A 23,853-nucleotide genomic window follows, 5' to 3' on the forward strand; every position below is an offset into this window, starting at 1 on the left:
GATGTCATTTACAGTCTTTTTATACAGGAAAGTTAGTGGTTGGCTTCAGATCCTCTGTCTTAATTCAAACTGTCATTATGTAAATCAGTGTGTGAAGCCGGGTCTCTGCCAAAAAATATGTCTTGTGAAATCTGCACATCCTTATAGAAATTCAAGTGAATTTGCCTAACTTACAAATGTGTGTAATTGGACAAACTAAAGTTTACTAGTTCAAAGGAAAACAAAATGTTTATAGTGGACACTAGACTTATTATATAAATTAGTTATTTTTTTCTCAAAGTGCTTTAAGTATATGTATTTGTATTATACCCACTATTGGGTTTGTCTTACAGACTTTACTAGTGTCTGCATAAATGGCCTGAATAGAGATGATGATCAGGCCCTCAGCCTAAAGAACATTCCATTCACCCTCACCATTAGGTATTCATTACTTTGAATTGAAGTTGTAGTCCCTATTGAAATGCAAACATGTCTGAAGGGGGTTACATATATATGATGCAAATCTCAGTAACATTTCATTATTCATCCTTTATTAGAGTGCATCAAGTTCACTGAAAATAGGTTTTGGTGTGTCTGAGAGGGGAAGAAAAGGTCTGGAATCTGAGACAGTCTAAGATGAGTCTTGGTTGGAGAGGCTTATATAGCAGGAAGACTTCAAAAGATCAAAAAAGGGAAGAGAAAAAGAACGTCAAGGCAGAACAAAATAGGATGATATTGAATTCCAGTAAAAAACCACGTCTAATTCATATTCTTAGCTTTTCTCACGGTGAGTTCTACCTGCCAGAATCAAGTGTTCAGTAAGTCCTGGGCAAATTTTGATATAGATTGTGCCAAACCTACAAATAAATGATCCAAAACTGATTTATATGCTAGTTATTTAGAATTTAGAAAACATATTCACAGAGAAACAATGCTTTATCACAGAGATAGGATTCTGATCCACCCCTGAAATTTTGTGTAAATGATGATAGACAAATAATACTGATTCACTAGTTGTCTGTTCCTACATAACAAGCCACCACAAAATTTAAAGAGTTAGAACAATGTTTTTATTATTTCTCACAATTCTCTGAGTGACTGGTTTTTCAGCTTCATGTGACGCTGTCTTGGGTTGCAGTGATCTGGGAGCTGGACGGCCGAGAATGTCCAAAATGGCACATTCACATGGTTGGCAGTTGTAGCCGGCTCTTGGCTGGGAGCTCAGCTGGCTAACAACCAAAGCACTTACACATGGCTTCTCATTAGAATTGGCTTCTTAGAGCATGGCTGTTGCTTCCAAGAGAGAGCATCCCAAAAGCAGGAGTGCCAAGAGGCAGAAAAAAGAAGCTGTTTAGCCGTTAAGAGTTACACTCAGAACTGGCAAGGCATCACTTCAGCCATATTCTGTCAGTCAAAGCAGTCACAGAGCCCACTAAGATTTAAGGGAATGGAGATATAAACTCTATCACTGGATGGAAGAATAGCGAAGTCACATTTCATAAGAAGATGTGAGATTGGAGGCACCTGTCTGTCTTTGGAAAATACAATCTGTAACTGTTACCATCTACTACTACAATGTAAATGAGTTTGCCATTATGTAAGGAGATTATGTTGGGATGCATTGTACTAAGATAGAGAAATTTTAGGCCTCACAGTCAGGTCTACTTAACCTCTGAATTTTAGTAACCTCCTCTAAAACATGGAATGTTATAACGATAATTATTTAAACCTCTTGTTCTGTGCCTATACAATATACCAGATTATTTTTAAATAATTTATGCATATTTAATCCTAATAAGAGCTCTGTGAAGTAAATTATATCATCATTCCTCTTTTAGAGACAGGTAACTGAAATAAAAAGGAGTAGAAACTCTCCCAAAGTTACATAAACAACAAATGACAAAACTGAGATTTCTCATAAGGATTAGATCAGGTAATATATCTAAATGTAAAATGAATGGCCATATCATCATCATGATATTTAACTATCTAATTCATAATGTTTTAAAATTAAATGCAGTTTAATTATAGATATTTCAAACATGCAGAGGAGTTTAGAGAATAATATAGGAAAGATACATAATGAACTAATACATATTATTCAGTAATTATCTGACAAATATCAGGCAGGCACTCAGGCTCTAGCTGTCATTGTTATTATTAGAGCCAGTCTCCTGTTTATATAAAAATATAGTCCTTAATACACTACACAGCCTGAAGTAATCATGGTGGAATTACAAATGAAAATTCCCTCACAATGTTAGTATCCTTCCCTAACTCATTCCCTGCCAATTCATAGCCCAGGAGCATGTAGAGTGTAGTGAACTGTCCAATTTTAACCTTAACTGAGAGCTGTACTTTTCCCATAATTATACAGATGTCTACCTTGTAAATGTTCAGTGTTAGGGCTAATTTGAGGAGTAAGGTAAAGAAAACAATTTTTTGGTAGCCCCAAGAAACAAGGAACTTAAGAGGAATCCAGACCTAAGTAGGATATGTGGGGCAGAGAAGGAAATTAAGCTGAAGAAATAAAATATCCTCAATTCGAGAACACCAGGTGTTTTTAAATGCGCTGCCTTGCCAAGTGAAAGTAAGCAGACTTTTATACAACAATAGGGCTTGTTCTAGTATCTCTATATTTAGGAGAAGCCAGAACATGCATTCCATTTTGACAGAAATAGTCCTTAAATAACAGAAATGCTTAAATAATTTTAATAGCTTTTTACTCAAAAGTGCCCCAATTTGGACAATAAATTATATGGTCATCCTACCTAGCTTCAGTCAATAAAATTACTATTCCTCTGGCCACCCAACAGAAACTTGAGTTTTATCTTATGTTTTCTTGGCTTTTTTTTCTTATTGACTTAATTATTTAGTTATTTATTTATTCAGCAAGCATCTAACTCACCATCTTGGATGTGCAATTCATTGTGTTTGAGAGTAAAGATTCAAAGACAAATAGAAGGTAGTTTGTGTTCCCAAGGAGTTTATAGACTTGCAGGAGAGACAGTCATATGAATATTACTAAAAAAATTTATCATAAGTGAAATGATAAAATACACATATTGTAGGACAAGAGGTGGGAATACATCAAGGATATTTTGGAGGAAGTAGATCTAAAGTCTTAATGGAAAATTGAGATAGGTGAGTAGAGGAGGTGACAGGGATATCAGTGGAGGTGATATTCATTTTCTATTGTTTCCTAACAAACTACCACACACCTAGTGGCTTTAAACGACACATATTAATTGCCTCTCAGTGTCTGTAAGTCAGAAGTCTGGGCATAGCACTGTTGGATTCTCTTCTCAGGGGCTGAAACCAAGGTGTTGGCAGGGCCCCAGTTCTATGTGAGGTTTGGGGGTCTTCCTCCAAGAGCACTGGTTGTTAGCAGAATTCATGTCTTTGCAGCTGGAAAACTGAGATCTCCATTTTCCTTCTAGCTGTTGGCCAGGAATCACTCTCAGCAACTAGAGGCTACCCTCAGTTTTTTGCCAAATGGAGGTTCACAGCACAGATGGTTGCTTTCTTCCAGGCTAGACAAGTGAGTCTTTGTGAGAATTAATTCTTTGTGATTTCTCCTACAAACATGTCGTGCTGCTTATCACCTCCGTGGTAGCCGAATTCTAACTCTCCTGCTCCCCACCTGATTCCTGGTCTCTGATGTTCGCAAACCTTCTTCTAGGTGTTCAATCAAAGACTGATCTAGCTCCTGCTATGAAGGGATTTTGTGCATGTAATTAAATTTCCACATTTTTTGGCCTTAAAATAGGGAGCTTATCTAGGGAGTCTGACCAAATCCATACCCAAAGAGCTCATCATCATGGGGCCTAGCATTTCAGACTTCATCCCACAGTTCAGTGTTTGCCAAAGGGTGACCTGTAGCCGTCTTGTTTGTGAATCATTGTTGTGCTTACTAAAAATACAGGCTAAAAGTTTTAACGTAGTTATGTATGTAATAGAGATCTCAGGTTCACAGAAATAAGTTGATTATAATCCTCAGTCCATGGCATGCAATCATTATTTGTCACTTACAAGGTCTCTCTTCTGTTTTACATTAGTTTTTCCTCCTCACCCCCATTTTCATTTCTACTCCCAATTCTTACATACACAGCCACTCTAGTATACTTAACATTGTCCTGCTAATCCACCTTCTATGTGTTAATGAAATATATGCACATCTTTGAATAATATATGTTATTTTGTTTGTATGTATTTTATTAGTTTTTTCATATATGACATTGTGCTATAAATCTAATGTGGTTTTGTTTGTCTGTTTCTTTCTTTCTTTCTTTTTAATCCACTGGTCGCTTTTACTGAGTGACTGCCGTAAAGTATTTTGTCCTACACAGAATCACATTTTGCTCATTGACTCCTCTGGGGATGGAAACCTGAATTGTTTCCAACTTCTTGTAATCACATCTTGTGTTCCCTTATGTGTGAGAGTTTCTCAGGGCTACATGTCCAGGAATGGAACTGCTGTGATACAGAGTACATACGTACTTAATTTCATTAAGTGCTATCATGTTTGTCTCCAGAAATCTTGCACAGGTTTTTTTTTTAAATTAACATTTAAGTTCAGGGATACATGTGCAGGTTTGTTATATAGGTAAACTTGTGACTCAGAGGTGTGCTGTAGATTATTTTGACACCCAGGTATTCAGCATAGTACCAAATAGTTTTTTTTTCTTTTCTTCTTTTTCTTCTGAACTTCTCCCTCCTCCAACCTCTACCCCCAAGTAAGCCCCAGTGTCTTTTGTTCCCCTCTATCGGTCCATGTGTTTCCATTATTTAGCTCCCACTTGTAGGTGAGACCATATGGTATTTGATTTTCTGTTCCTGCATTGGTTTGCTAAGGATAATGGCCTCCAGTTCCACCCATGTTCCTGCAAAGGATATGATTTCATTCTTTTTTATGGCTGCATAGTATTCCATGGTGTATATGTACCACATTTTCTTAATCCAGTCTACTGTTTATGGGAATGTGGGTCTTTGCTATTGTGAATAGTGCTGCCATACACATACATGTGCATGTGTCTTTATGGTAGAACAATCTATATTCCTTTGGATATATATCCAGTAGTGGGACTGCTGGATCACATAGTAGTTCTGTTTTTATTTTTTTGAGGAATCACCACACTGCTTTCCATAATGGTTGAACTAATTTACAATATACTTCCACCAGAAGTATATAAGCATTCCCTTTTCTCTGCAACCTTGCCAACATCTGTAATTTTTTGACTTTTTATAATAGCCATTCTGACTGGTGTGAGATGGAATCTCATTGTGATTTTGATTTGCATTTCTCCAGTGATTAGTGATAATGAGATCTTTTTCATATGCTTGTTGGCCACATATATGTCTTCTTTTGAAAAGTGCCTGTTCATGTCTATGCCCACATTTAAATGGGGTTGTTTGTTTTTTGCTTGTACATTTGTTTAAGTCCCTCATACATTCTGGATATTAGACCTTTGTCAGATGTATAGTTTACAAATATTTTCTCCCATTTTGTAGGTTGCCTGTTTACTCTGTGGATAGTATCTTTTGCTGTGCAGAAGCTCTTTAGTTTAATTAGGTCCCATTTGTCAATTCTTGCTTTTGTTGCAATTGCTTTTGGCATTTTCATCATAAAATATTTTCCATTTCCTATATTCAAAATTGTATTTTCTAGATTATCATTCAGTGTTTTTATAGTTTTAGGTTTTACATTTAGGTCTTAATCCATCTTGAGTTAATTTTTGTATATGGTATAGGGAAGGGGTCCAATTTCAGTCTTCTGCATATAGCTAGCCAGTTATCCCAGCACCATTTATTGAATAGGGAGTCTTTTTCCCATTGCTTGTTCTTGTCACCTTTGTTAAAGATCAGATGGTTGTAAGTATGTGACTTTATTTCTGGGCTCTCTGTTGTGTTCCATTGGTCTATGTTTCTGTTTCTGTCCCAGTACCATGCTGTTTTGGTTATGGTAGTCTTGTATTACAGTTTGAAGTCAGGTGATGTGACTCCCTCAGCTTTGTTCTTTTTGCTGAGGATTGCCTTGACTATTCAAATGGGCTAAATGCCCCAATTAAAAGGCACAGGGTGATATACTGGATAATGAAGCAAGACCCAATGGTATGCTGTCTCAAAAGACCCATCTCATATGCAATGACACTCATAGGCTCAAAATAAAGGGATAGAGAAAAATCTACTAAGCAAATGGAAAACATAAAAAATCAGGGGTTGCAATCCTAATTTCAGATAAAATAGACTTTAAATCAACAAAGATCAGAAAAGACAAAGAAGGGCATTACATAATGGTGAAGAGTTCAATTCAACAAGAAGACCTAACTATCCTAAATCTATATGCACCCAACAAAGGTGCATCCAGATTCATGAAGCAAGTTCTTAGAGACCTACAATGAGACTTAGATTCACACACAATAATTGTGGGAGACTTCAACACCCCTGGAAGTATTAGATAGATCATCAAAGCAGAAAAATAAAAAATGCATTCAGGGTCTGAAGTCAACAGTTGACCAAATGGACCTAGCAGACATCTGCAGAACTCTCTACCTAAAGAAAACACAATGTAAATTTTTTTGATCACCACATGGCCCATACTCTAAAATTGGCCATGCAATTCAACATAAGACAACCCTCAGCAAACTCAAAAAAAATAAAAATAAAAAACTTGAAATCAAACCAATCACAATCTCAGACCACAGCACAATAAAAATAGAAATCAAGATGAAGAATTGCTGAAAACTATACAATCACATGGAAATTAAACCCTGCTCCTGAATGACTCTTGGCTAAATAATAAAATTAAGGCAGAAATTAACAAGTTCTTTGAAACTGGTGAGAACAAAGACATAACATATCAGAATTTCTGGAACACAGATAAGGGAGCATTAAGTGGGAAAATATAGCACTAAAAACCCAAATCAAAAAATTAAAAAGATCTCAAATTAACAACCTAACATCACAACTGGAAGAACTAGAGAAGCACGAGCAAATGAACCCCAAAGCTAGGAGAAAACAAGAAATAACTGAAATCAGAGCTGAATTGAAGAAGATGGGCACACACAAAAAAAAAAACCACATAAAAGATCAACAAATCCAGACGGTGGTTTTTTGAAAAAATGAATAAGACAGATAGACAACTGGCTAGATTAATAAAGAAGAAAAGAGAAAAGATTCAAATAAACACAATCGAAATGACAAAGAGGACATTATCCCTGAGTCCACAGAAATACAAATAACCATCGGAAACTACTACGAACACTTCTGTGCACTCAAAGTGGAAAATCTAGAAGAAATGAATAAATTCCTGGGCACATACATCCTCCCAAAAATGAACCAGGAAGAAATTGAATGTCTGAACAGACCAATAACAAGCTCTGAAATTGAATCAGTAATAGTCTACCAACCAAAAAAAGCCCAGGACCAGATGGATTCACAGTTGAATTCTACCAGATGTACAAAGAAGAGTTGTACCATTCGTACTGAAACTATTCCACAAAGTTGAGGAGGAGAAACACCTCCCTAACTCATTCTATGAGGCCAGCATCATCCTGATGCCAAAACCTGGCAGAGATACAACAAAGGAAAAAACCTTCAGGCCAATATCCTTGATGAACATCAATGTAAAAATCCTCAACAAAATATAGCAAATAAAACCCAGCAACACATCAAAAATTAATTTACCAAGATCAAGTAGGCTGTATCCTTGGGATGCAAGGTTGGTTCAACATACACAAATCAATAAATGTGATTCATCTCATAAACAGAACTAAAGACAAAAACCACATGATCATCTCAATAGACACAGAAAAGGTTTTCAAAAAAATTCAACATCCTTTCATGTTAAAAACCCACAATAGGCCCAGCATAGTGGCTCACGCTTGTAATCTCAGCACTTTGGGAGGCTGAGGTGGGCAAATTGCCTGAGCTCAGGAGTTTGAAACCAGCCTGGGCCACATGGCAAAACCCCGTCTGTACTAAAAATACATAAAATTAGCCAGACATGGTGGTGGGCTCCTGTACTCCCAGATACTCAGGAGGCTGAGGGAGGAGAATCACTTGAACCCAGGAGGCAGAGGCTGCAGTGAGCTGAGATCGTGCCATTGCACTCCAGCCTGGGCAACAGAGGGACACTCCATCTCAGAAAAACAAAAAACAAAAAACAAAACAACCCACAATAAACTGGGCATTGAAGGATCATTCTTAAGAGCCATCTATAATGAATGGACAGCCAACAGCATACTGAGTGGGCAAAAGCTGGAAGCGTGCCTGTTGAAAACTGGAACAAGACAAGGATGCCTACTCTTACTACTCCTATTCAACATCGTATTGAAAGTCTGTTCAGAGCAATCAGATAAGAGAAACAAAGAAAAGGCACCCAAATAGGAAGAGAGGAAGTCAAACTATCCCTGTTTACAGGTGACATGATTCTATATCTAGGAAACCCTAGGTCTCTACCCAAAAGCTCCTTGAGCTGATAAGCAACTTCAGCACAGTCTCAGGATACAAAGTCAATGTACAAAAATCAGTAGCATTCCTATACACTAACAGCACCCAACCCGAGAGCCAAAACAGGAACCTGAACCCATTCATAATTGCCACAAAGAGAATAAAATACCTAGGAATACAGCTAACCAGGAAGGTGAAAGATCTCTACAGTGAGAATTACAAAACACTCCTCAAAGAAATCAGAGATGACACAAACAAATGGAATAACATTCCATGATCTTGGAGAGGAAGAATCAATATTGTTAAAATGGCATACTGCCCAAAGCAATTTGCAGGTTCAAAGCTGTTCCAATGAAACTACCAACTATTCTGAAGTTCATATGGAATTGTACTAGTTTTAACCTACAATCAGAAGTGTTTGAGGACTTTTATTTCCCTATACATTTTCCTATAGTAGGTGTTTAAAAAACTTTCTAGCATCCTTTCACCTCTGGTGCATTTAAATAGGTATCTTGTAAGTTGAAGTTCATTTTTTACTTCTAGTGAGGTTGACTAGTTCATGCTTTTTGCACCATAGTCCTTTGGATACTTTGCCTTTTTCTTGCTGATTTATAGGAAGTTGTATATTCTAGTTTTTGAATCATCACCAGTTTTAGAGATGGCAAATATCTTATTCTGACACCTATTCATTAATTTTGCCTTTTATATCCGTAGTTGAATAGAATCCACAATTGTGGTATTATCAAATTCCTAAATGTTTACATCATATTTATGTATGGTCACAAAGTTTTTACACATTTTATTTTCTGCTCTTACCTTTACAGATGCACCTTTCACATTGAGATCTACAATTTATACGACGTTAGATCTGGACTGAGATAGAGAACTAACTTTAGATTTTCTCCATATGGTGAGCCTATAATCCCACATCCTTTACTGAATCATTTCTTATTCCCAATACTTGTATAAGGTTATTTGTACTAAGTTATCATAGATTTTTTAAAAGGTCTAATTCTGAGTTATCTATTCCATTCAATGGGCCTATTTGACAGCCCTAGCCTTGCTGGGCCAGGACCATAGTATTTTAATTACTATGGCTTTGTATCACGTCAATATCTAAAAAGGAAAGCCCCCACTTCTTTGCCTTTTTTTCCCCAGATTGCCTTGGAACTTTATTTATATACAATTTAAAATTAGTTTGCAAATTTCAAAAATGAAAAAAAAATCCCTGCTGGGATTTAATTGTTTTGTACATGTGAAGTAATTTCAGGAAAACTGGCTTTGTTAATGCTTTATTGGAGATTTTAAATATTTTTAATAGAAGTCTTATGAAATTTTTAGACTTATCCCTAGACATTTTTTGTTGTTCTTTTAAGTTTTAATTTCTTGCTCTTGTGATTTGCATCTTGTTTTCTACTATGCCTTCCACTGCTTGTTTCTGAAGTCAATAAATGCCATTGCTTTTTCTTTGATAATCTAGTAACACTGTTGATGTCCCATATTTTTATTGTAACAATTCATGTGTTCAGCAGGTCTATTTGGGACAATTCCAGAAAATAAACATGTAAGGAAAGTGGTTACACAATGACCCAAATAAGATATGCCTTTGATAGGAACAAGTCTGGTCAAACTTGCTACACAAATATCATTTTTTCAATATAATTATTTTAGATAACATGATAAAATAAATATAATGCATTGCTATAACACAAGATTCTATAACTTTTATTTTACTTCTATACAATTACTTTTTACAAATTGGGTACTATCATACATATTGCTGCTTTTTCAATTATGAACATTTTCACTTTATTGACTTTTTAATAAAAATATGATTTATACATATTTAAACATTTTCTTTTTACTTTTGCACTTTATAGCATATAATATACAGGTAGAACAGTGAACAAGTCATTGTTCTACAGTTTGATAAATGTTCATGAACAAAAAACATTGGTATTAATTTGAATATGAAGTTGTTTCCAACTTTCCAATGCATAAAACTTTATTTACAATTCTGATTTTATTTTCCTTGGAAAGATTCCTAGAAATTGAGTTACTAGTTAAATAACATAAGAATTTTAAAAATACTTTATATATATTAGCAAATACCTTTTGGGAAAGATTGAATCATTTCATAGATTCAATAAAAGAGCCTATGGGAGAGCATTTGTACCATTCATTGGAGAGTACTAGTGCTCTGTTATTATTTTCTAATTTGATAGGTAAAAAAAAAAATCTCATTATTGTTTCAATTTTTATTACTAAAAAAGATTGTGCTTTTTGACATCTGTTACCCTGTAAATTATCTCTCCTCTGGTCATTTTTTTTCCCTACTGGAGGGTTAGTGATTTTAAAAATTAATTTTAAAAATAGTTTTTATATTAAAGATATTGGCCTTGAGTAATACTTGTTACAAGTTGTTATCCACTTCTATTGCTTTACAATTTCTAGACATTTTAAATATAGTTTTAATTTTTTCAAATATATTGATACAAATAATACAAGGTTAAAAAATTCTAGAAAGTTTATTCTATTTATATATATATCATCTATCTGTATCTTTTTATCTCTTTATCTCAGTCTCTCATGACAAATGTCTTCTTTAAGAGAGACATTTTTATTAGCTCTTTTAGCATTTATATTCATATCTCTAAGTAGAATATTATGCTATTTATTGACTTTTTAATATCTTTATTAGAAAAATCTTTATCAAATCTCAATAAAAATATATCAAAAAGTATCTATTTTTTTTGGCTCCCTATGATGAAGATTTAGCTTTTGTTTTGCTGCCCCACCACCCTCCACTCCCATCCTCATACTACTCAGCCACCCATATAAATAACAATAATAATATTGCTCAGGTAAATATTTAGTGCCTATATTATCAAGACTGTGCAACGGTATTCATAGCTGAACTGTATAGAGAGTCTATCATTACTTTTATCCTTCATTACAACTTTTTGTTTCTCCTGGAGAAACAAATCTCTTGCTTTTTGTTTGCTTACATTTCTATATTTTATGTCTTTCCCTGAATTGTGTAAATTGCTTCCTAATATCTTAAAAAATAATAGATATTCTATTAATTTAATCTGCCAACAGATATCTCTCCCAGAGCCTCTGAGCAGCTGTAGTCTGTGCATCTGCTCCCTAGGCCTGCTGTAAAGATACTGTCCTCATAGACCTTTCTTTTGCCGTCTTCTGGAGGAGTTCCCCACCTTCAGTGTGTATCTGAACCATGGTTTTCTGGAATCTGTGCTTTAACTTTTCTTTGTTTAATCCCTTGCTTTGATTGAAAACTGCCTTAAAATGATGCATATCTGAGATGATCCTTATTATTCCCTCACACTTAATCAATAGTCTGGCTATATGAAGGTATTTCAGGACTGAATGGTGAGATATCTCTTACACACTCATTTCCTGGACTCAGTTCACAGAATTCTGGCTACCAGGAAATACCCTCCAGGCAGGAGATTGGAAAATTATTTTCTGTGGAATCTTGACCAGCCCAAGAGTAAAACTAAAGATGATACTTACATCCTGAGGTCCCTAATGTGATGAAATAAACTGCCCAGACCACTATCCTGCAGGTGACAAATTCCATTTATGATTTTCCTCAGAATTTTGAAGGCATTGTTTTCTTTTCTTCTAGCTGCAGTGGTTACCGTTGATAGCTTCTCTTCATTACAATTATTTTATACTTTGAATATAATCTGAATTTCCCCCCTTTTTTTGGACGCCTGTAGGATTTTCTTTTAGTCCACAGTGCTTGAAATTTAATAATGTTGTACCTTGATGTGTTTTCATATTTATCCATTTGTAATAAACACTCAATATGCTTTTTCAATATGGAAACCCTTGTCCTAGAAAAAAAAATACTGAAATATTTTGTTTATTTTTCTCCTCTTCTTTTTCCTTGTTGTGTCTTTTTTCTCTCTTTAATATCTATTTTTTTTGGTATCAAGCATCCCAGAATAATACTCCGACTTTCTTATATTTTCTCTCTTATGTTTCATCTCCTTATCTTTCTTGTCTACATTCTGGAAGATTTTTATCATCTTTATTGTTCTTTTTTTAAAATTTTTGCTATTTTATTTACATTTTTTTTTCTTGGTGTAGTCCTGTTTTCCAAGTAGAATTTAAAAATACAATCCCATTGACATTTTTTGGAAACCATACTTCTTTTATTCCTCTGAGAACTATATAATTGTTTAAGTTTATATGTCCTTGTATATCCTTTCTGTTGTCTGTGAGTAGCTTTTTTCTTTTTCTGTTTCATGTTGCAGCTTTCTCTGGATATCTAGTTTTCTTTGGTTGCCTGTTAAAATGTTGGAAGTGCAAAAGCACTGATGGAAGTTTTTCTGTGCATATGGTGGTCGATTGTAGTCTTCTCAGTAGAGTGATGGACTGAGCTAATTTTGTTGCTGCTGATGGTGTTGCTGTATTGAGGAGCCCATGACGTAAGTACTTTTAGCTTTTCTCTTCAGTTGTTCAATGTTCCACTGAAAAGAATCTTCTACTGTCCTGCCTGCCAAAATTCTGTGAGTTGATTCCAAGCAAGAGGTGAAGGAGAAGTTTCTTAGCATTCAACGTGTATATTTTCCTTAATCTGCCTCTTTTCCGCGTGATAATTCTGCCTACAATTGTGCCTGGTGTCCTCCAATCTGGAAAACATCTTTTCTTGCTCTCCAGAGAATATACCCCAAGCTTTCTGCCAGATAGAAAAGGAATGGTTTCTCAGATCTTTTCCTAGTGGCAGTGGTTGGGAGTAAAGACAACTACTTATTAAGCACAGTTTCAACCCATCCCTTTCTTTTTAGCTTTAACCTCATTCCCACTTTCAGGGGTACCTGGTACCATCAATTACTGAACTTTGGGGGTCTGTAGTACAAATCAAGTTGCCTCTCAGCTTTCTCTACTGCTGAGAGAATTCTATTTTCTCAGTTTTCTAAAGCAGTTATTCATAATCCTTTTGCATCCAAATTTTGTTATTGTCATCTTCACTCCTCTTTGTCCTTGTGGGTTTGCAGTTTCTTTACCTTTAGCAATCTGTCGTTTTAGTGGATCTTGGCAAGAAACAGAGGCAAACATTTCCATTCAATCTCTCATTCTTACAATTTAATGTTAGCTTTTGATATAGAAATATTTCATTTTGATAAAGTTGCATTTAGTAATATTTTCCTAGAAAATTCTTTTCTTTGTTTTCAATACTTCTTATGTCTATCTGTGCTCTGAAATCAATTACATATTCACTCCCACTTTCTTCTACATTTTATGATTTCATTTATAATCAATTTTTAAATCCACCTGGACGTTTTGTATGTATATATTCTTTAAATATTTACTCAATGTTCCTGCATCGTTTGTTGAATAATTCATTATTCTCCTATTATTTCATAATACTTTATTTATTATCATTCAATTTTCATAAATTCTGGAATCTGTTTTAGGAATGCTTTTTCTAACTTATGGAAACATTGATTTATTATCATGACTGTGTCATAGTGCCACATCACACAGTGATTTGAGGGTTCTCATTAAAAAAGAACAAAACAAAACCTCATTAAAAAGGAACAAAAAGAAAACTTCCTGATTATTTTTCCTTGGAGATGAGTAAGATAATCAGGTGCCAAGTGTGCATAGATTCTTTGTTTAGAACACAAAAGAAATCTTTTAGTTTTTAATCTAGCTAATCTGGAATTAGCTAAATTTGAAAGTGCAATTTTTAAATTTAAATTCAATGAATACATTTGCAGATATTTTACTGAGCGGAAGAACAATGAGTTTAAGAAAATCAAAAGTAACCTTGGTGTTTAATTCTCTTAAAATTTATTAAATCTGCAATTGTTACATTTTATTTAGTTAATTCAGGTTCATTGGTTTTAATTCAACTCACGGTTTTTGTTTAATTTCTTCCTATACTAACCCAGAGACAAATGTTTTTCTGTTCTATGGCAGAGACACTTGGGGTGCTGGCATTTACTCTAAAAGCTATGTGTGTGTGTGTTGGCGGAGGGGGGCAGTGCGTGTTAGGTGAGAACAGGTAGGGTGGTATGAGGGACTGAATTGTGTCCCTCTCCCAAGATTCACATGTTGAAGCCCTAATCCCCAGTGTAACTGTCTTTGGAGATACCCCCCTTTAAGAAGTAGTTAAGGTGAAAAGAGTTGGTAACTGTGAGGCTCTAATCCAACATAACTGGTATTTTTCTAAGAAGAGCAAGAGACATCGGGGATGCCCACACACAGAGGAAAGGTCATGTGAGCAAATGGCTAGAAGGTGAATAGCTACAAGCCAAGGAGAGACGCCGCATGAAAAAATAAACCTCTTGACATCATGATCTTAAACCTCCATCCTCCAGAACTGTAAGAAAAGAAATCTGTGTTGTTTAAGCCACCCAGTCTGTGAGATTTTGTTATGGCAGCTGTAGCTAATACAGATAAATAGATTTAGAAGATCTGCTTGTTTGTCCCTTCCCATTCACTGGGCACAATTAGGAAAATTGACATCATTATATTTTTCTTCTTAAAAAAAAATCCTTACTGCAATCTACTAAACTGACATCATGACCCACTAATGGATCATAACACAAAGTGTTTTGTTCGATTTGGTTTGGTTTGAGACACGGTCTTGCTCTGTCACCCAGGCTAGAATGAAATGGTGCAATCATAGCTCACTGCAACCTTAACCTCCTGGGCTCAAAAAATCCTCCCCCCTCAGCCTCCCCAGTAGCTGGGACTACCAGTGTGCACCTAATTTTTAGAATTTTTGTGGAGGCAGAGTCTTGCTATGTTGCCTAGGCTGGTCTCAAACTCCTGGCCTCAAGCATCCTCCCACTTCAGACTCCCAAAGTGCTGGGATTATAGGCATGAGCCACCATTCCTGGCACAACACACAGTTTTTAAAATTCAGATTTATTCTACCATATTAACACCAGGGGTCCACGGGGCAGGCAGAAGGAATGAAAAACCACTCATGTGTGGCCATGGAGCACACTTCCAGAGACTACAGGATCCTTAGCTAGGTCACCAGCCCAGACAGAAGAGGCTGCTTGGGCAGAACTTCCTACTGCTCAGGACACCAGCCACTTCAGCACTCTGCCAACACTTGTGTCTGGTCATACTACTAAATGAAGTAAGTCACTCAAATGTTACCTATCTCAGTTGTAAAAGAGAAACAGCCCTCAGCTTAGTATCAGACATTGATTACAGTGACTTGTGTGTAACAGTTCCCTGAAAAATAAAATTAAAAATATGTGCCAAATTATAATATTTAATTGCTTATAATGTATCTTCCCTTAGTATTTTCTCTTCTCAAAATCTCTACAAGGAAGAGTCATAAATAAGATCATATTGGTTGTAAAATAAAACAAACAAATGAGTTGGGTAAATTTGGGAAATTCCTACCAATTAAGCATTCTACTCTTTGATATTAAATCTTTTAACAAACACAGATCAGTTGGATGCATCATGTGATTTTTGAAAAACAGAACCTCATTTGGTTATGGCCTATGAAGTCAGTTGAATCCAATTAATTTCATTTTTTTGAGTTGGATGCCTTACTCTTTTGATTTTTTATTATAAAATAATATGCACAGTATAAAAACTTAAAGAGCATAGTAAATTACTTTTTAGAAAGCTTTAGAAATCATTACAAAGTCACCTCTCAGAATAAAGACTGCAAAAATTAGTTTTGGCCCTAAGAGGGAGAGAAAGATGAAGGAAAGAAAGAGATGGGAGAAGGCTTCAATTCTGTGCCTTGGCCCCTAAACTACAACTCTTCAGATCTATAGTGAAACTCCTGAACTGATGTCCTAGCAGCAATGCATGGATGTTTGTGGATGCTAGTGGATAGGTTGTGTTTCTCACAGGCACTGGGACAGGAGTTGGAGAGCATAGGGGTTGATAGGCTACAAGGCTGTTTCTCTCTTATATGCTATGAATATTGTCCCGTGTTTTCACTGGACTCACATCATATCTATATATCTATATCTGTATCTATCTATCTATCTATCTATCTATCTATCTATCTATCTATCTATCTATTTTCTTTTTTGAGACGAATTCTTGCTCTGTCGCCCAGGCTGGAGTGCAGTGGCATGATCTTCGCTCACTGCAACCTCCACCTCCCAGGTTCAGGCGATTCTCTTGCCTCAGCCTCCAAGTAGCTGGGATTACAGGCGCCTGCCACCATGACCGCCTAATTTTTGTATTTTTAGTAGAGACAAGGTTTCACCATGTTGGCCAGGCTGGTCTCGAATTCCTGACCTCAGGTGATCCACCCACCTTGGCCTCCCAAAGTGCTGGGTTTACAGGTGTCAGCCACCAAGCCCAGCCCATCTTATGTATTTTTAAAATCTAAATCAGTTGATTTGCATTTGCCCCTGATGTGACTTCACTTGCCCCTTGTGTCCCTTCCTTTGGAGGCCAGGGTGACCATCAGTCTTGCCATCGTGGCCAGGTCTAGGCAAGTCATCTCCACTTGGGCTTATGCTTTCTCAATTGTGAAATGAAGAGTTTGGACAAGAGAATCTCTAAGATTACCCTGTCTAGAAACCTCTGATTTCTGTGTGTAGTATCTCTAAACATACGTTTAATTCCTTGACGGTAGACTTTTACTTAATTTCTTCATCATCTCCATAGTGCTTAATACTTCAGTTCAGTTCCACAGACATTTACTAATCTTAAGTGTCTGCTATGAGCTCAACACAAAGTATAAGCTGAATAATGTTGCTGAAAAATGAAAGAGTCCGATTCTTCTGATCAAATAATAACTTTAACTTTTAGAGTCTACATGTTGTAGTTGATTTAACTAGGTTTCAGCTTGTGTGTTCATTCATTTTTGTTTGCATAACAAAAATGTTACAAGTTTAAATCTTCCCAGGGATAGAATAAATCATATCATAAATAACTTATGAATTGTAATTTTATTAGAATATAGTTGATTTGGTTATTGTAGCAAATAATCTTAGCCAAAAAGCTTTATACAAAGCTATTTCTACACATATTTAACCTATTTTTCAGCAAAATCAGTATCGTTGCTTAAAATAACATAATGTCATACATAATGACCAATGTAAACTGAGTACACCTGTGCTTGGGGCCTATATAAAGGGCAAACTTAACTAACACTTAAGCATGTGTTAAACTTTGACTATATTTTTTCAGAATTAATGAAAATGCAAACTTCACATGGAGCCAAATCTGTGGGTGTGACTTTGCCAAGAAAAATAGGTCTTTGAAGGGTAAAAGCAGGTGGGAAACAAATGTCTTTCTAAAAATCATTCAATCATAACCTACTCATTGAAAGTAGTAGTGAAATTCACTTGCTCAGACTCAGCAATCAAGTTTTTATACTAAGCATACAGCCTAGTCCAACAAGTGAAATTTTATCTCTGATATTCCCATAATATTCCACCTTACTTTATTGACCTGCATTTCAGTCATCTCGCAAATGTTTATATGATAAATGCTTTGCTGTAAGTGCTAAGTCGGTGGTAGCTTCAAAGAAGGTTGATTTTTCACTTGGGTCTTGAAGGTTATGTAGAAGTTTTCTGGTCAAGGCATCAGAAGGAGGTCATTCTAGCCAGAGAATAGGGTCTGTATTGATGGGCTGTCCTCATAGAGCCAGGCTTTTTGTGATTTGGCTTTACTCTCTTGTCTATCTTGAGCTGCCTCTTCCTTTTCTCAATTTGTATCATATAATCTGATCATACTCATCTATTAGTTCTTTATCTCCATGATTTGCACATGCAACTTACTCTGCTGTTTGCTTGAAAACCACACTCAACTTTTAAAAATGAATTCAAGCAGCATTGCTTCATTGATTCTTTTCTTGTTTCTTTGTCTCAACTCCAGTATAAGACCTTTCTCTTCTTTGTGTCTTTAAATACTGTATGGCATATACATGTGTACATGTGAGTTCCCCCTTTCTTACCCTCTTATACAGGACTTCTCTTTTCAATTGTCATGGATCCTTGAAGCATAAAACAGTGACTGGCACAGCAGAAAATCAATAAATACGTATCTAATGAATAGAATTATTTATTTATGGAAAAACTATGGAAAGTGCTGGAAGGATCCTGATCCTTCCCTACAATTAAATATTAAATCACCTCTTTCAAGCTGGACTAGGAGAAAAAGATTTTAGTGGCCAGTAATATGGTTCCAGGGCCTCTTCTTTGCATAATTAACTTAAATAAATGTTTAAGTCTATCCTTTCAGATTCAAAAAGAATGGAACTTGGATTTTAAGTGACACTGGGGAGCCCACTGTCTATTCTTTGTTCCAAACTAAAACTAAAGGCAGCATCTATTAAAGCAAGTGAAGATGGTATGATTTTGTTTTTTACTGCCTTGGGAATGTTTGAAAGACTTTGGACAGTAAGACAGTTATATAAAGCCAGATATCTCGATCATATCATATCATCTCACATCATATTATATTTGGTGGTCAGGAATAATTCGACTTTACCTCCAAGTCTGTATCTAAAGTTATATAATTCCACTTTGAGAGATTCTTAAAGAATTACTGCTTTTTCTAAGAAGATTTTATTAAATTAAGGATTATGTTTTCTGTAAAATCAAACTCAAGTGATATCCAGGAAAGTACAAAGAAGAAAGTGACAATTTTTCAAAATACCTCCTGACACATATCAGAAATAATCTATCAGTGTGTCACTGGACATCCTCTCTGATCTCTTGATTCATTCTCTCATTTTCTATATCTGTGTGAATATATATATATATACACACACGTAAAAGTACACACACATAGTTTAACAATATAGTAGAAAATAAGATAATATTTAAAATGGTAATCATAAAGGCATATCTTTTGGGTTACTATTTTAAACACCATCTTCTTCCTGTCTACATTGTTTACCACTGCCAATGTAATGAGTGGGGGTTTCTAGTTTTATCCCTGTCTTTAGCAGGAATGCAGCTAATGTTTCCACATTATGTATAAATGCTAGCTTGGGGGACTGAGGTATAAATACTATAATATTAAAAATGGAGTATCCTAGAATGCTTTCTCATTACCTGTAGATTTGATATGTAGTTTTTCTTCATAGAACTATTAATATGATGAATCAAACTGATAGATTTATTAATACTGAACCAAACTTGCATTTTTTTTTTCTTTGTAGAGACAGAGTGTTATTATGTCACTGAGGCTGGAGTGCAGTGGCACGGTCATAGCTCACTGCAGCCTTGAACGCCTGGGCTCAAGTGATCCTCCTGCCTGAGTCTCCCAAGTAGCTGCGGCTACAGGCATGCACCATCATGCCTGGCTAATTTTTTTTGTTTAGTTTTTTTTTCTTGGTAGAGACAGGGTTTCCCTATGTTGCCCAGGCTGGTCTCAAACTCCTGGCCTCAAATGATCTTCCCACCTCCATCTTCCAAAGTGCTGGGATTATGAGATTGAATCACCACACCCCACCTGGCCCATACTTGCAATCTTGAAATAAACACAACTTGTGATGATATACTCCTTTTCAGTGTGCTGTTGGATTCCATTTGCTACTTTTTTTACCTTAGAATTTTTGCATTGCTATTCAGAAGTAAAGATATTACAGAGTAGTTCATTATGTGTACTTTTAAACCAATTTTAGTGCCAATAAATAAAAACTTAGTGGTTTAAATGGAAAATTGCCTGATATATGAATATAAATCAGAATGGCCAAGAATAATAATATTCAATACTTGCAGAGATGACTGAATGAAATTGAGAGTACTTTTCTGAGGTTTCTTCAAAAGTAAGATATTCATCTGTCAAAAATAACATATCTAGTCTGTTTCACAAAGATTGAACTTTCATTGAGAATTCTTTGCATGGATTTCTTTATTTTATGTAAACTTCGACCTTTTGCATATGACATGTTTTATTTCCATCATCTCTTAAGTTGTGTCCTGGATTACTTAAAGTAAGAAAATAAAGCTAAATCCAGTGAAGGTATAAGCACATTCAGAGGCCACAAAATTAGTAAAACAACCAAACAATTAAACACCTTATGATTCTGTTTGTTACTCATAAAGCTCAACCTAAAAGTTGAGTTCTCATTTCACTTGGCTCTAATATTAACACTACCATTGTATTGAATTCCATTGTGTGTTGCAAAGCTGAACCTCAAGATGTAGGATTATATGGCCATAAATTAGAATTATTTGACATGTGTCAATAAAATAACATTGCCAAGTCCTAAAACACTTTGGCTGCATGTCAAGTCTGATGTCAGGATTTGTAAGAATGACATAGTCCTTTTTCTTGCCTGCTTATTGCTGTGGCCCTGAGGCCGTGGCAACCAGATGTGTGGCACTTTACATTTAAAGGTCTCACAGTTTCAGCGGATAAAACCCCAATGTTTCCTTCTTTGACTCAAAATTATGCTGTTTCCAGTAAATTATTTACTCCTTTTTATTAATTTGTTTTTTTCTTTTTCAATAATCTATAATTACCAAGTGAAAAAATTTAAAATTGTAGCTTATTATTAATTTGAATTACTCTTCTTGAAGGGTCAAAAGAATAAATATACTTAATTTTCCTTCAGTTGCTTAGATTATGTTGTGTAAATCTTGGACACTGTTTGACACTAATTTCTCCATGTAGCATAAGCAGTTTGAGGGTAGGTTCCTTATCTTATTCATCTTAGAATCTCCAGTGTCCTATACATACAAGAAGTATGCAGTAATTATGTTAAAATCATAAATAAATGAAAGACTCTAGAACTAACATCATTTGAAACCAAGGTTCTCTTAAAACTACCTAGGTATTGTGATTAAAAACAAACAAAATTGGCCTGTTCTAGTTTGTTGGAAGATTGTTGGTTGACTCCCTGTATGGGAGTTTACAGTTGGACCTACTGTCATAGCTTAAAAAAATGGAAATTCCTAGGTTTTCAGCTGTACCTTTAGTGGTGTGTATGGAGAAATGAGGATCCAATCGGTTGCTGCAGGGAACATAGCAACTTTATCATTCAGTTCTCTTTATTATATTTTAGAATTAAATTTTACTGTGGTTCTTGTGACCAACTATCTGGGTTTTAGCTGATCAACTCAAAGACAATAAGTGTTCTGCCACATCTGTAGTAATTCAAGAAAAAATGTAATTCAAGGGACAAAAATACATTTTTAGTATTTCAAGAGAAAAAATGTCCTTCATAAAATATGAGAGAGGTTGAAAACACTATCTAATGGGCAGTTGAGTCCCAGCACAGTCCCATAAAAATGCAGTCAAAGGACAGGGGCCATAAAGGGACAAGGGCTTCTTAGAGATGTGGCTGATTCCAGGCCCAGAACGACAGATACCCAGGATGAACCTAGGGCATTTTTGGGGCCAGAAATCAAGAAATCTATTCACCTGTGGGTCTATCAAAAGGACTCAGGAATCAAGTTTAAGAGGCATTTTACGGATGCTTAGATTGTCGCATCTTTGGGGCAAAAAAAATATTGTCCCATCTTCGGAAGAATCTGAGCTTCCATAAGATGTTCAGTGTATTGAAACAATTAATATAATTAAATTTATGAGCTCATCTCAGACATACCCCCCTCACTGCCTTCACTGGTCACCTTTTAAGAAATTAGGTTACCTCAGTATGTGAAAACTGGTGAAAAAGAGAAATAAATATTTATCTTGACTTTCGTATATTAACTGTACCTCAAAGTCGTACAATAGTTGATGAAAAGAAGTTGCTCATTGTGGAATCATTCCCAGTTAATGGATAAAGAAGAAATGATAAAATTAGACTTTCATTATTTTCCATCATGTATAAATGAATAAATCTAAAAAATAATAATGAAATGGCAGCTAACACCACAAAAAGTGAGATAACCAGACATCCATTGCCTACTGGTGGAAGTATACATCACCTAGGAAGTCTTGCCAAAAAATTAATTCTGAATCTGATCAAGGCATTGGATGGACTACCAGTATACAGGAAATATAGGACACAAGGACTATGATAAATAACATTGTGGGGACACGGTAAGCAACACCCAGACAGTGCTTTTCAAAGTAGGGTCCCTGGAGCAAAAGGTTTGGAAACCACTATTAAGCGGTTCATGATGAGCTTGTGTCAGAGGGTAAGTCAACTACATCACTAAGCACTCACTTCAGTTCAGCTGTGTGTAAGTGTTATTCTGGGGCAACCTCCTTCTCTCACAAAGACTAGCATATTCACAGCTAGAACAGTGACATCTATATGAGAGGAAATGAAACCTACAGTTAAAAGAGATCATAGAACTATTAATTAATTATGTTATATTAACTATTTTTTATGAAAATTTCAACAAATTGTGATTAAAATATATATGAAAATCATGGAAATTTGAACACTAGATATTTAATAATATTAATGGATTGTTAGATTTGTAGGTGGAATAAGGGGGTTGTGGCTATATTTAATACTACAGCTAAATAATATTAAGTATTTAGAGGTACATTTTGAAATATTATGGGTAAAATGGTATAATGCCTAGGACTTGCTTCAAAGTAACAGGGAGGGGTGGAGGAAGTGGGTAAGGGCTGTAAAATTAGCAAGATGAGACGTGTTGCTCTTACTTGAATTGAGTGATAAATACATGCACCTTTGTTATCTTATTTTCTATGCTTTTGTGTATATTCAAATCTTTCAACTAAAAATGTAAAGATGAAAATAAAAGAAAAAACTCAATAAATGAATGTCGCCTCTTCAAAAAGGAAAAAAAATGAAGAAGGCGTTCATCAAAAGTGGGAATTAGAATTAGAACTGAAATACCACTGGGTACTTTTTAAACAGGCAGAAATAGTTTGTACACACATTACATATATGGTGCATGCAACTGTACTTAGTTTGCTTTGCCAGAAAATAAGTTTCTCTAACAATGAAATTTAACTGTTGTGTAAGGACATACACAAAATGTTCCTATAACCAACTGTTATTGGTTGAATTGTGTCCCCCGCAAAACATATGCTACAGCCCTAATCTGGTACCTGTGAATATGATCTAATTTGAAAATAGTCTTCACAAATGTATTCAAGTTAAGATGAGGTTGGACAGGTGCAGTGGCTCACACCTGTAATCTCAGCACTTTGGAAGGTTAAGGCGGGGGAATCACCTGAGGTCAGGAGTTTGAGACCAGCCTGGCCAACATGATAAAACCTTGGCTCTATTAAAAATACAAAATTAGTCAGGAGTGGTGTTGGGTGCCTGTAATCCCAGCTACTCGGGAGGCTGAGGCAGGAGAATCGCTTGAACCCAGGAGGCAGAGGTTGCAGTTAGCCGAGATCGTGCCATTGCACTCCAGCCTGGGCGACAAGAGCAAAACTCTGTCTTAAAAAAAAAAAAAAAAAAAAAAAAAATCGGGGAGGGGCATTAGGGTGGGCTGTAATTTAATCTGGCTGAAGTCCTTATAAGAAGAGGGGAATCTGCATACAGAAACACGCGGG

At 35.6% G+C, this 23,853-nt stretch overlaps 1 long non-coding RNA gene across 9 annotated transcripts in view; it reads left to right on the forward strand.

The window, feature by feature from the left end:
- Nucleotides 1–23,853, forward strand: part of LOC112134679 (uncharacterized) — a 60,658-nt gene that overhangs the window by 15,210 nt on the left and 21,595 nt on the right. For 3 of the 9 annotated variants that reach the window (XR_002916039.3, XR_010141174.1, XR_010141172.1), the window contains exons 2-4: nt 9,255–9,340; nt 11,861–12,020; nt 12,717–12,890. This is a non-coding gene — a long non-coding RNA (uncharacterized LOC112134679). Of the gene's footprint in view, nt 1–9,254; nt 9,341–11,860; nt 12,021–12,716; nt 12,891–14,645; nt 15,295–17,595; nt 17,683–19,576; nt 19,997–23,853 lie in introns of those variants that run through there. The other 6 variants (XR_008527995.2, XR_008527999.2, XR_010141171.1 and 3 more) reach the window with 5 other exon arrangements.

The sequence above is a fragment of the Pongo abelii genome, chromosome 7 (assembly GCF_028885655.2).
Source record: "Pongo abelii isolate AG06213 chromosome 7, NHGRI_mPonAbe1-v2.0_pri, whole genome shotgun sequence".
Classification (NCBI taxonomy): Eukaryota; Metazoa; Chordata; class Mammalia; order Primates; family Hominidae; genus Pongo; species Pongo abelii.